Below are 12,716 nucleotides of genomic sequence, written 5' to 3' on the forward strand. Positions count from 1 at the left end.
ATTACTAAGTTCAGCACGTAACATGCAAATTTTATTACAGAACGTATGTTCATATGTGTAGAAAATACAAAGGAATACACAGGAAAAAATGTGTTTTTTTAATGTTTATTTATTTTTGAGAGAGAGCGTGAGCAGGGGAGGGTTAGAGAGAGAGGGAGACACAGAATCCAAAGAGGTTCCAGGCTCTGAGCTGTCAGCACAGAGCCCGATGTGGGGTTCGAACTGGGGAACCGTGACATCATGACCTGAGCTGCAGTTGGGCGCTTAACCGAATGAGCCACCCAGGCACCCCAAAGAAAAATTTAAAAAGCACCCAGAGATGTACCATCCAGATAACCACTCATAACATTTTTGGTGCAGTCTTTTTGTCTTCCACACACATGGATATACTTGTGCTCACATAAGTACATAAATTCTTTAAAACTAACAAGATGTTCATGGTGAGAATTGGTTTGGAAAGACGTGAGAATCGGTCTGGAAAGGCGCCACGGCATAAACCACGCAAGAGTCGGCAGTAAGAGTCTGTTAGGCCACAGGCAGATTCCTGGCTCTTTTTTATGACCTACAAAAGTTATTTAACTTCTGTCTTCTTTTGTTACAGATTTTATTTTTTTAATTTTTTTAAGTAATCTCTACTCCCAATGTTGGGACTTGAACTCATGACCCTGCGATAACAAGTCTTGTGTTCCAGTGAATGAGCCAACCAGGCACCCTGAAAAGTTAATTAACTTCTTGAGCCTCAGTTTCCCTAACAACAAAGGGGTGCAGTAACTCTCATGGAAGTGTTGTAAAAATTAAATGAGATAATGTGTATAAAGGTCCTGGTTTGGTACCCAAATAGTAGGCACTCAACAGAGACCAAAAGCAACAACCACAACAAATATGTGCTTTCAAAGGTGAAAGCCTACGTTACCATCAGTTAGTAACTTTGGGAAACGAATGCTGGAAGGTATCAGAACCCTTATTAACACCAATAAATTCCACAGCCGGCAGACCTTGTATCACTTGCTAAATATTCCAAAGAATCAAAGAGGAAGGCAATTATTTCCAGTGAGGCAAAAAACAATCAAGTGAGAAGTCATGCAAACGGCTCATTTTTTACTGCTGTAAGGTCTGATGGGCAGGATTACGTTAAAAAAAAAAAAAAAAAAAAAAAAACACCAAAACCCAAAAACTGTCCTTAGAAGAAGACAGCAGGGAAAGATCCTTTGTTTTTGTCACCAGTTTCAAAGCTGGAGAGTTACAAGCTCATATATAGCTCTGATGAGGGATCCATTCTATCTCTTCCTCCAATGGTGGGAACTGATCCAAAATGTTTTCCAAAAATAAATTCTTGAAGGCCAGAGATCTTTACTGTATGAAGTGCAATGTTTTTATATGCCACAGGACGTAGGTACTTAGTCAAAAGTCAGCAAAAACATAATACTATTTTTTCAAAGGACCAATTAAAATAATATAAAGAAAATCTGGGGGACAGACAACAGGATACTTTAAGGACATTACCTTGAAACAATTCTAGGAATACAAGAATTTTTGTGTAGATACCTTATTTTCCACAATAGATATAGGTTTCTAAAAAAAAAAAAAATCAATCTAAATGGAATAAAGATACTTGTTATTTTAGCCTACTGTGAATCCTGTAGTGAAACGAATTCTTTTTTAAAGGCAAGAATTTATCTTTATGTAAATCCAAATCTTCCTAGACCAGCTTGCTTATGGACATTTACTGAACACCTATAATGTACACCTATATGTACAGAGTATCATTTTTTTTTAATTTTTTAAGTTATTTATTTTTGAGAGAGAGAGAGAGAGAGAGTGAAGGAGGGAGGGCAGAGAGAGGGAGAAAGAGAATACTAAGTAGATTCTGTGCTGTCAGCGCTGAGCCCAATACCATGAACTGTGTGTGAGATCATGGCCTGAGCCAAAATCAAGAGTCAGATGCTTAACTGAATGAGCCACCCAGAAGCCCCCAGAGTATCACATTAATGCTCACAAACCCCATGAGGTAGGTGGGGCTGGCTCCTTATTAAACGGAGAATAGGCACAGAGAACTCAGTAACTTCTGCTAAGTCAAAACAACTAGTAAATGGCTAGGCTAAGGTTTAATCCCAGGCAATTTAACCCCATTCTTTTTCATTTAAAAATTTTTAATGTTTTTATTTATATTTGAGAGAAAGAGAGAGAGAGAGACAGGAGAGACAGAGCACAAGGCGGGGGAGGGGCAGAAAGAGGGAGACACAGAATCCAAAGCAAGCTCCAGGCTCTGAGTGTCAGCACAGAGCTTAACGCAGGGCTCAAAGTCATGAACTGCGAGATCGTGGACTGGGCCAAGTCTGACTTTTTTTTTTAATGTTTATTTATTTTTGACATAGAGGGAAGAGAGAGAGAGACAGAAAGAGAGAGACAGAGCATGAGTGGGGGATTGGGCAGAGAGAGAGGGAGACACAGAATCTGGAAACAGGCTCCAGGCTCCGAGCTGTCAGCACAGAGCCCGACCGCGGGGCTCGAACTCACGGACCGTGAGATCATGACCTGAGCCGAAGTCAGACGCTCAACCGACTGAGCCACCCAGGCACCCAACTCCATTCTTTATCACTGTTCTATTACAACACAGCTTGATGTAGCTCATCTGAAACTAAATTCTGATCCTGTATTTGTAACACCAGTTCAAGCGGTGAATTAATGATAAGCAGATCACTGGAAATTCCGGTTAGCATGTTAATTTTAAAAATTCATGGCCCAGGAACATTCTTTCTCAGATACGTGTACCGTACACTGGAAGTTGTACCTACTGCCTGGAACTAACTCTAAATGAGTCTGAATGTGGAGAACAGTTTAACGCCTTTGTGCAAAATTGGCAATGATATCCCATTTCACCCCCTACTTTTTCAGAGAAATATGATGGTAAGTACATTTTAGTGACAGAAATGAGGTGAATTAGTAACCAGACGTAACTGACATTGATTCCACAACCAACAAGCAGCATGGGATTGATACAAGGTATTTAAATCCCTTTTGCCTCGGTTTCCTAACTGGAAAAAAACTGATACCAAAAAACTCTTGGCGAGTCTATTTCATCCTGTTTCAATATGTCTTCCGGAAAGATTAAAAGCTAAGGAAGAGCAAAATCCCTTTAACCTAAACGCCTCATTTACCTGACATCATCAGAAAACAAGGTTGTTGCACAAAAGTAAACTCATAAAGTCCACTAAACAACCCTTTACATGCCAAATATGCTGCCTCATTTTTGGTAGATAATAAAATCTTAGAGAAACGGATTACCTAAAACAATAATTTCACCTGTTCTTGGGGAAAAGTCTTCATGAAAAATTTCTCCAATCTGTCCCTTGCTCATTAACTCTACCCTGCTTCAATTCAGAATCTGATCTGTTCACTGGACCATGACAGGGGCATCTACCCAGTGAGCACTGAGTACCGATGGAAGTGCTGAATCACTGCGTGCTACACCTGAAACTAATGTAACACTGTATATATGTTAACTACACTGGAATTAAAAAAAAAAGATAATTGGGAAATCTCGAACACTAGATACTGGAAGGCATCATTAATTTTCCTAATTGTGATGATGGTTTTTGCGGTCAGGTTTTTTTTTTTAATATCTATCTCTAGAGATAATATACTAAGATATTTACAGAGAGAATAAGTTATCTGTGATTTGCTTCCAAATAAACCTGTGGGAAGAACTGGGTAGGAGTGTTTGTGAAAAATATTTAACTGTAGGTGTATGAGTACATATTAATAGTTATAATCTTCTACTTCTGGGTATGTCTTAAACTTTTCATAATAAAAACTTAAAATATTGAAAAAAAAAAAGCCCAAGAAACTCCAGGGCTATCCCAACAGCTTATTCCTGGTTTCTTCCTCTCAGGCCAAACAAGATTTTTCTAAAAATAAATAAGTAAATAATAAAGATAACCATGTGGCAGGTGAAAATCCCATGGCTTCTGGTTGCAAATTACTTTTTGATCTCTCTGCCACTGCCAATCCTCTCTTCTTCTAATCCAGGTCTAAGCTGCTTGTGTTGAACTGCTTTCGTTCACATGCATTTCTCCCTTCCTAGCAAAAGAGAAGTACACAGGAGATTTTGGCCTTTTAAAAAAGCTTCTACTTCCTGGTGCGCCTGGGTGGCTCAGTCAGTTAAGCGTCCGACTTTGGTTCAGGTCATGATCTCCCGGTTTGTGAGTTTGAGCCCCGAGTCGGGCTCTATGCTGACAGCTCTGAGCCTGGAACCCGCTTTGGATTCTGTGTCTCCCTCTGTCTCTGCCCTTCCCCCACTCATGCTCTTTCTCTCGAAAATAATAAACATTAAAAAAATGTTTTTTAAAACCTTCTACTCCCAGATATATTGAAAAATAGGTTTCTAAAGATTCAACCAAAAACCTGTTAGAAATAATAAACCAATTCAGTAAAGTTGCAAGATATACAATCTACAAAATCAGTGCACTTCTATATACTAATAACGAACTATCAAGAAAAGAAATTACGAAAGTATCTACTGGGGCGCCTGGATGGCTCAGTCAGTTAAGAGTCAGAAAACTGATTTCAGCTCAGGTTATGATCCTGTGGTTTGTGAGTCCAGCCTCACATCAGGCTCCATGCTGACAGTGTGGAGTCTGCTTGCTATTCTCTCTCTCCGTCCTTCTCCTGCCTCAGTGTTCTGTCTCTCTCAAACTAAATAAATTCAAAAAATTCTAAAAGAAACCAATCTATTACAATAGAATCACAAAGAATAAAACACCCAGGAATAAATTTAAACAAGAAGGTCAAAGACCTGCACACTGAAAGCTACAAGACACTGATGAAAGAAACTGAAGTACACAGAAAATCAATGGAATGCTATTCTGCGCTCACAGGTTGGAAGAATTTTACATGTCCACACTACCCAAAGCAATCTATAGATTCAATGCAATCCCTACCAAAATTCAATGGCCCTTTTCACAGAAATATAACAAACAATCCTAACGTTTGTATGGAACCACAAAAGACCTTAAATAGCCAAACCAATCTTGGGGAAGAACACAGCTGGAGGCATCGTGCAGTATAAGCTATTCTAAGAGGGATGATTATAGCAATACAAGCCTACCTCAACAAACAAGAAAAATCTCAAATAAATAATCTAATCTTATACCTAAAGAAGCTAGAAGAAGAACAAAATCCAAGGCCAATAAAAGAAGGAAATAATAAAGATCAGAGCAGAAATAAATGATATACAGACTAGGGGCACCTGGGTGGCTCAGTTGGTTAAGTATCCGTCTCCTGATCTCAGCTCAGGTCTTGATCTCAGGGTCGTGAGTTCAAGCCCTGCCTTGGTCTCTGTGCTGGGTGTGAAGCATACTTAAAAAAAAAAAAAAAGATATACAGACTAAGAAAACAATGGAACAGATCAATGAACCAGGTGCTGGTTCTTGAAAACATGAACAAAATTGATAAACCTTTAGCTAGACTCATCAAAAAAGGGAGAAGAAAAGACTCAAAATAAATACTATCAGAAATGAAGGAGGAGAAACAGCAACCAACCACGACGATATACAAAGGATTATAGGAACATATAAGGTTACTTGCCAACAAATCAGACAACCTAGAAGAAATGGGCAATTTCCTAGAAACATACAACCTTCCAAAACTGAATCAGTAAGAAAAAGAAAATTGAACAGACTGATTACTAGCAATGAAATTGAATCAGTAACCCAAAAACCAACAAAGTCCAGGACCAGATGGCTTCACAGGTAAATTCAAACAAACATTTAAAGACAAGTTAATATCTAGTCCTCTCAAATACTCCAAAAATTGGAGAGGAAAGAAAACTTTCAAAATTATTCCACAAGACCAGCATTACTTTGATACCAAAACCAGAAAAAAGACACTACAAAAAAGAAAGCTACAGACCAATGTCTCTGATGAACACAGATGCAAAAAATGTCAACAAAATATCAGCAAACCGACAATACAACAATACATTAAAAAAATCTTTCACCACGACCAAGTGGGATTTATTCCAGGGATGCAAGAGTGGTTCAGTATTTGCAAATCAAATCAACACGACTGAAAGATATATGCACCCCTATGTTTAATGCTGCATGATATTTACAGCAGCCAGGATACAGAAAGCAGTCTGAGTGTCCATCCATAGATGAATGAAGATGTGCTATATATACACAATGGAATGTTACTCAGCCATAAAGGATGAGATCTTGCCATGTGTGACAACATGGATGGACCAAGAGTGTATAATGCTAAGTGAAATAAGTCAGAGAAAGATGAATACCACATGCTTTCACTCATGTTTGGAATTTAAGAAACAAATGATGAAACAAAGAAAAAAGAGACAAATGAAAAAGTAGACTTTTTTTTTAAATGTTTATTTTTGAGAGAGAGAGAGAGAGAATGAGAGAGAATGCCAGTAGGGGAGGGTAGAGAGAGAAGGGGACAGAGGATTAGAAGCAGGCTCTGCACTGACAGCAAGAGAGCCTGACGTGGGGCTCGAATTCATGAACCATGACCTGAGCTGAAGTTGGGTGCTCAACCAACTGAGCCACCCAGGTGCCCCAGACCAGACTCTTAAATACGGCGAACAAACTGGTGGTTGCCAGAAGGGAGGTGGAGTCACAGGTGAAAAAAACTGAAAAACAAAAAACTGGAGGCATTACACTCCCTGATTTCAAACTGTATTACAGAGATACAGTAACCAAAACAGTATGGTTTTGGCATAAAAACTGACACACAGATCAATGGAATAGAGAGCCCAGAAGTAAACCCACAATTATATGGTCAATTAATCTACAAAGGAGGCAAGACTATACAATAGAGAAAGGAGTGTCTTTAATAGATGGTGTTGGGAAAATCGGACAGCCACATGCAAAAGAATGACACTGGACCACTACCTTATACTATACACAATATCAACTCAAAATGGATCAAAGACTTGAACATAAGACCTGATACCATAAAACTCCTAGAATAAAACATAGGTGGTAAGCTCCTTGACACTGGTTTTGTGGATGATTTTTTGGATTTGACACCAAAAGCAAATGCAACAAAAGCAAAAGTAAACATCAAACTAAAAAGCTTCTGCACAGCAAAGGAAACCATAAACAAAATGAAAAGGCAGTCTATGAATGGGAGAAAATATTTGCAAATCATGGGTCTGATAAGGGGTTAATACTGAAAATATGTAAAAAAACAAAACAAAACAAAACTCTTACAACTTAATAACAAAAAACCCAAGTGGTCCAATTGAAAAATAGGCAGAAGATCTGAATAGACATATCTCCAAAGACAACATACAGATGGCCAACAGGTACATGAAAAGATGGCCGACATAACTCACCATCAGGGAAATGCAAATCAAAACCAAATGAAATACCACCTCACACCTGTCAGAATGGCTAGTATCAAAAAGACAAGAAACAACAAGTGTTGGTAACAAAGTGTAGAAAAAGGAAGGTTCCTGCCCCGTCAGTGGGACTTTAAGATGTTGTAACCATTGTATTAAGCAGCATGGAGGTTCCTCAAAAAATTAAAAATAGAACTACTACATGATCCAGTAATTCCACTTCTGGGTATTTATCCGAAGGAAACGAAAACAGTCACTGGAGAAGGTACCTGCACCCCCACGTTCACTGCAGCACTGTTTACGATGGCCAAGACATGGAAATAACCTGCGTTCACTGACAGATATGAATGGATAAAGAAAATGCGTTCTATATAAATACAGCGGAATATTATTTGCCATAAAAAGGAGGAAATCTTGCCATTTCTGACCATGTGGACAGACTTTGAGGGTGTTACGCTAAGTGAACCAAGTAAGACAAAGAAAGACAAATAAAGTACGGTCTCACTTAAAAAATTTTTTTTAATGTTTATTTATTATCGAGAGACAGAGAGACAAGAGCATGAACAGGGGAGGGGCCAAGAGATGGAGAGACACAGAATCTGAAGCAGGCTCCAGGCTCTGAGCTGTCAGCACAGAGCCCCACGCGGGGCTCAAACTCACAAATCGCAAGATCATGACCTTAGCCGAAGTCGGACGCTTAACTGACTAAGCTACCCAGGTGCCCCAGTACGGTCTTACTTTAAAAAAAAAAAAAAAAAAAAAAAAAAAGTTTATTTTTGAGAGAGAAAGCATGGGGGAGGGGCAGAGAGAGAGAGTCCCAAGCAGGCTCCATGGTGTCAGTGCAGAGCCCGATGGTGGGCTCCATCTCACGAACTGTGAGATCATGACCTGAGATGAGATTGGGTGTTAACCAACTGAGCCACCCTGGGGGCCCTGGGCTCCCTTTTATGTAGAATCTTAACAACATAAAACACTGAACTCATATATATAGAGAGAACAGATGGGTGGGGGTGGGGGGTGGCTAAAATGGGTGAAGGTGGTCAAAAGGTACAAACTTTTAGTTAAGAAAATAAAGAAGTCATGGGATGTAATATACACCTTGTTGCTACACTTGATAATAATGCTGTAATGCATACTTAAAAGTTGCTAAGATAAGAGAGTACATCTTAAAGTTCTCATCACAAGAAAAAAAATTGTAACTGTGTGGTGATGGACGTATTGTGTTCCTTCTGCAATATATACACATACTGAATCAATGTCATACACCTGAAACTCATGCAGTAGGTCAATTATATCTCAATTAAAATAACAGGTTTCTTCTATCACATAACAGCAATGTAAATCAGTCCAAAAGACTTGTGAGTACTGCTTTCCCAGGCAGAAAACCCACAGTGGATGCTCAATGAATACCTGTGAAAGAATGCCCAAGTTCCTAACGCCCTTGAGCAATGCTGGCCTCTACACTTTCAGCACCCTCTGCTATATGTTGCAAGTGCCCTGTTTGATTCTGGTGTCTGAAGACAGGAAAAGAAGAAATGAAAAACTAAGAAGTAAACATGATACAACAAGACACAAAGATAATTCAGAGATAAAATGCAAGTAGCCAACAAACCTACGATAAAGTGTTCAATTTCACTCGGAATCAAGTTTGAATGAGAGCAATAAAATACCAATTTTTGCCTACATTCAGACCGACAAACATCTTCTTAAATAATACCTCAACAATTGGTATGTCAAGGAAGTGGTGAGAGTCATTTCAAGGAAATGGTTCCTCTCCTCCATCGCTGCTGGAATGTAATTTGGTCATCTTTTTCAGGACAATTTGCCAATACACAGGAAATACCTCAGAACTGTATAACTTCTGCCCAGCAATTCCATGTCTAAGAACTTATTTTTAGAAATAATCAGCGATGGGGGGGCACCTGGGTGGCTCAGTTGGTTAAGTATGACTTTGGCTCAGGTCATGATCTCACTGCTCATGAGTTCGAGCCCCGCGTTGGGCTCTGTGCTGACAACTTGGAGCCTGGAGCCTGCTTGGGATTTTGTGTCTCCCTCTCTTTCTGCCCCTCCCCTGCTTGTGCTCTCTCAGAAATAAATAAACATGAAAAAAAATGAAAAAAAAAAAAAAAAAACCAGCGATGCACTAAAAGATCTCTATTCATCACAGTATCATTTATCAACAGTGAAAAAGTTCAAAATACATACATCCAGGAATAAGGGATTAAATTACAGTGTATCTATATGCCAGAATATTACGCAGCCACTAAAATGATGTCGTAGAATTACGTTACATGGTTCTTCACCATATTAAGTAGATTGTAAGAACTATGTACACACAGTGTGGTCCCATTTATATAAAGCCCAAAACAGGCAAATATCTGCCATTTGAGATCAGGGGAGTGGTTACCACTCTTGGCAGTGATGGAAGAGAGCATGAAGGGAGCTTCCGGCGTGCTGTCTCAGCTGGCTGTATTCAGTTTGTGAAACTAGATCAAGCTAAACATTTACACGCACTTTTCTGAACGTATATGATACATCAGCACGATTTTTAAAAAATACTAATTTCCCTCAAACATGCACTGTAAGTATGTGCATTCAAAAACTGTAATATAGATCATTTTTCCTGTTTTTTAAAAATAATTCCAATTTTTCTACAAAGAACTTGTTTTGCTCCTATAAGACAAAATTTTAAATCATAGGGTCATCACGGAAGGTGATTACATGATCTATAGGTGACAAAATCATGCATACTTCCCAGTTTTATTCTCTTGATTCATTCCTCCCAATTACTAAGCACTTCTCCTACATTCACTCTTCCAGATGGTAGATATATAGCAACAAACAAATCTTCATGTCAGGAATCATTCAAACCCCACACAATCTCCCTGAGGACAACATTTCTCTTCTCTAGTATGTAATATATCCTGAGGGTCTGGCAATCTGCTAGGCTCTGCACTTGGGAGTGGACATCCAAAAGTTTATTAGACCAAGGGAGGTTGACCTCAAAAAAATGTTTAAAACAGGCCCAAGGATTCTTTTTTTTTTTTTTTAAATGTTTATTTCTTTTTGAGAGAGAGAGGGAGAGAGAGCATGCACGAGCAGGGGAGGGACAAAAAGAGAGGGAGCCACAGAATCCAAAAAAAGCAGGCTCCAGGCTCTGAGCTGTCGGCACAGAGCCTGACACGGGACTTGAACTCATGAACTGAACCATGAGATCATGACCTGAACCGAAGTCGGACGCTCACCCCAGTGAGCCACCCAGGTGCCCCTATGCCCAAGGACTGCTAAGAATCAAACCAAAATTTCTGTTCTCACATGTACCCTCTCAGACGAATCAATCACAGATCGATCACAAATAAGCAGAAATCCTGAAAATGAGGGAAACGGAAATTCATCACAGATCTACTGATGAAGACAATCAGCATGCTCTCGCCAATTTCAGAAACCTCCCCAAACACCTCACTAGCACAAGAACCAGCCACCACTCTCCTACTCCTCCTCTTTACAATTCATGGGAGTGTTTACTATGAATCAGGCACTTTTCTGGGTGTTTTACGAATTGAGTCTTCACAATAACCCTATGAGATCATCATTTTATAAATAAGGACACCAAAGCACGGAGACAAGATTAACATAAAGGGATAATTTTGGATGAACCAGCGCTAGGCAAGCCTGCAAAGCAAGCGCACTTTGTCTTTGGCCTTCTACTGGCTCCATGTCTGTTTCAGTTCGACAGACTGTGAGGACCTCGGAGCAGGGACTGTGCGTCTAGAACCGTACCTAGCACTCCAAGCGATATGCTTCTTTCCTTCCTCTTTGGTTTCTTTCTCTCCAAACATCCCAGAAAGAGGAGGCTTCTTTTATCTCATCATTTTTCTAAATTTACTGTTAAATAATTCCTGCTAAGGCATTACCCCAAATGAATTATGTTTATTAGATATACCCTGTATCTATATTCTCCAATCCAGTGTCTCTGCCTCCAGTTTCCTCATCACCCCCAGGCGTGCTGCATTTCACAACAGACCTGCTTCCTCTTCAATAGTTGGTGACCATATTTCAGGTGTCTAACGTGAGCCACTATGTTAAAAAAAGTACCAGGTACTAACAGGACTCCCTCACTGCATTCAGGTCCCTGCCTCAACTTTAGTTGTTAAAACAGCAGTTAAGACAGCAATTTTAGTTAAAACAGCAGTATACCATTCTCTAGCCTCTGACACTGCTTTATTTTTGTCATCCCACTTATCAGTATCCCCTATGATATTTACTAATTCTTTTCTATGTTCTATCTCCCCTTCTAATTTGTAAACTGCATGACAGCAGGGACTTGATCTGGATTACTGTTGTAATGCCACACCTACAACAGGGGTGGGCACAGAATAGGCTCTCAGATATTTGCTCGATCGACTACAAATCAGAGGTTCTTTTTTAATATTCAGGGAAGGTAAATCTCCCTTTAAAAAAAATACTGCCACAGGATGCCTGGGTGGCTCAGTCAGTTGAACTGGTTGAGCAGCCGACAGGCTCAGGTCATGATGTCACGGCTCATGAGTTCCAGCCCCGCATTGGGCTCACAGCCTGCTTCAGATCCTGTCTCTCCCTCTCTCTGTCCCTCCCCTGCTTGTGCTCGCTTTCTCTCAAAAATAAATAAACATGGGGCGCCTGGGTGGCTCAGTCGGTTAAGCAGCCGACTTCGGCTCAGGTCATGATCTCGCGGTCCGTGAGTTCGAGCCCCGCGTCGGGCTCTGTGCTGACAGCTCAGAGCCTGGAGCCTGCTTCCGATTCTGTGTCTCCCTCTCTCTCTGTCCCTCCCCCGTTCATGCTCTGTCTCTCTCTGTCTCAAAAATAAATAAACGTTAAAAAAAATTTAATAAATAAATAAATAAATAAACATTAAAAAAAATACTTTAGGGGCGCCTGGGTGGCGCAGTCGGTTAAGCGTCCGACTTCAGCCAGGTCACGATCTCGCGGTCCGTGAGTTCGAGCCCCGCGTCAGGCTCTGGGCTGATGGCTCAGAGCCTGGAGCCTGTTTCCGATTCTGTGTCTCCCTCTCTCTCTGCCCCTCCCCGTTCATGCTCTGTCTCTCTCTGTCCCAAAAAAAAATAAATAAACGTTGAAAAAAAAAATTAAAAAAAAAAAAACTTTATAAAAAAAATACTGCCACAACTTAATGAGACTGAAGACAAAGAGGCAGAAAAGAGAACAAAAACAAATCTTGAAACATTAATTTGCTGGAGGAAACAAAATCTTGGGTTTTCTCTCTCACTTTAGGCTTACGGTATAAGAGCTGAAATGTAAAAATGTTCAAATGTTTTAGTTTGAGCATGGTGGTAACACAATGGGAAAAGGAGCCACAGGAAAT

At 40.0% G+C, this 12,716-nt stretch overlaps 1 protein-coding gene across 1 annotated transcript in view; it reads right to left on the bottom strand.

The window, feature by feature from the left end:
• Positions 1-12,716, bottom strand: part of B3GALNT2 (beta-1,3-N-acetylgalactosaminyltransferase 2) — a 58,495-nt gene that overhangs the window by 43,436 nt on the left and 2,343 nt on the right. The gene's annotated exons all lie outside the window — the stretch shown is intronic.

Source organism: Lynx canadensis, chromosome D2 (assembly GCF_007474595.2).
Source record: "Lynx canadensis isolate LIC74 chromosome D2, mLynCan4.pri.v2, whole genome shotgun sequence".
In the NCBI taxonomy this organism is placed as follows: Eukaryota; Metazoa; Chordata; class Mammalia; order Carnivora; family Felidae; genus Lynx; species Lynx canadensis.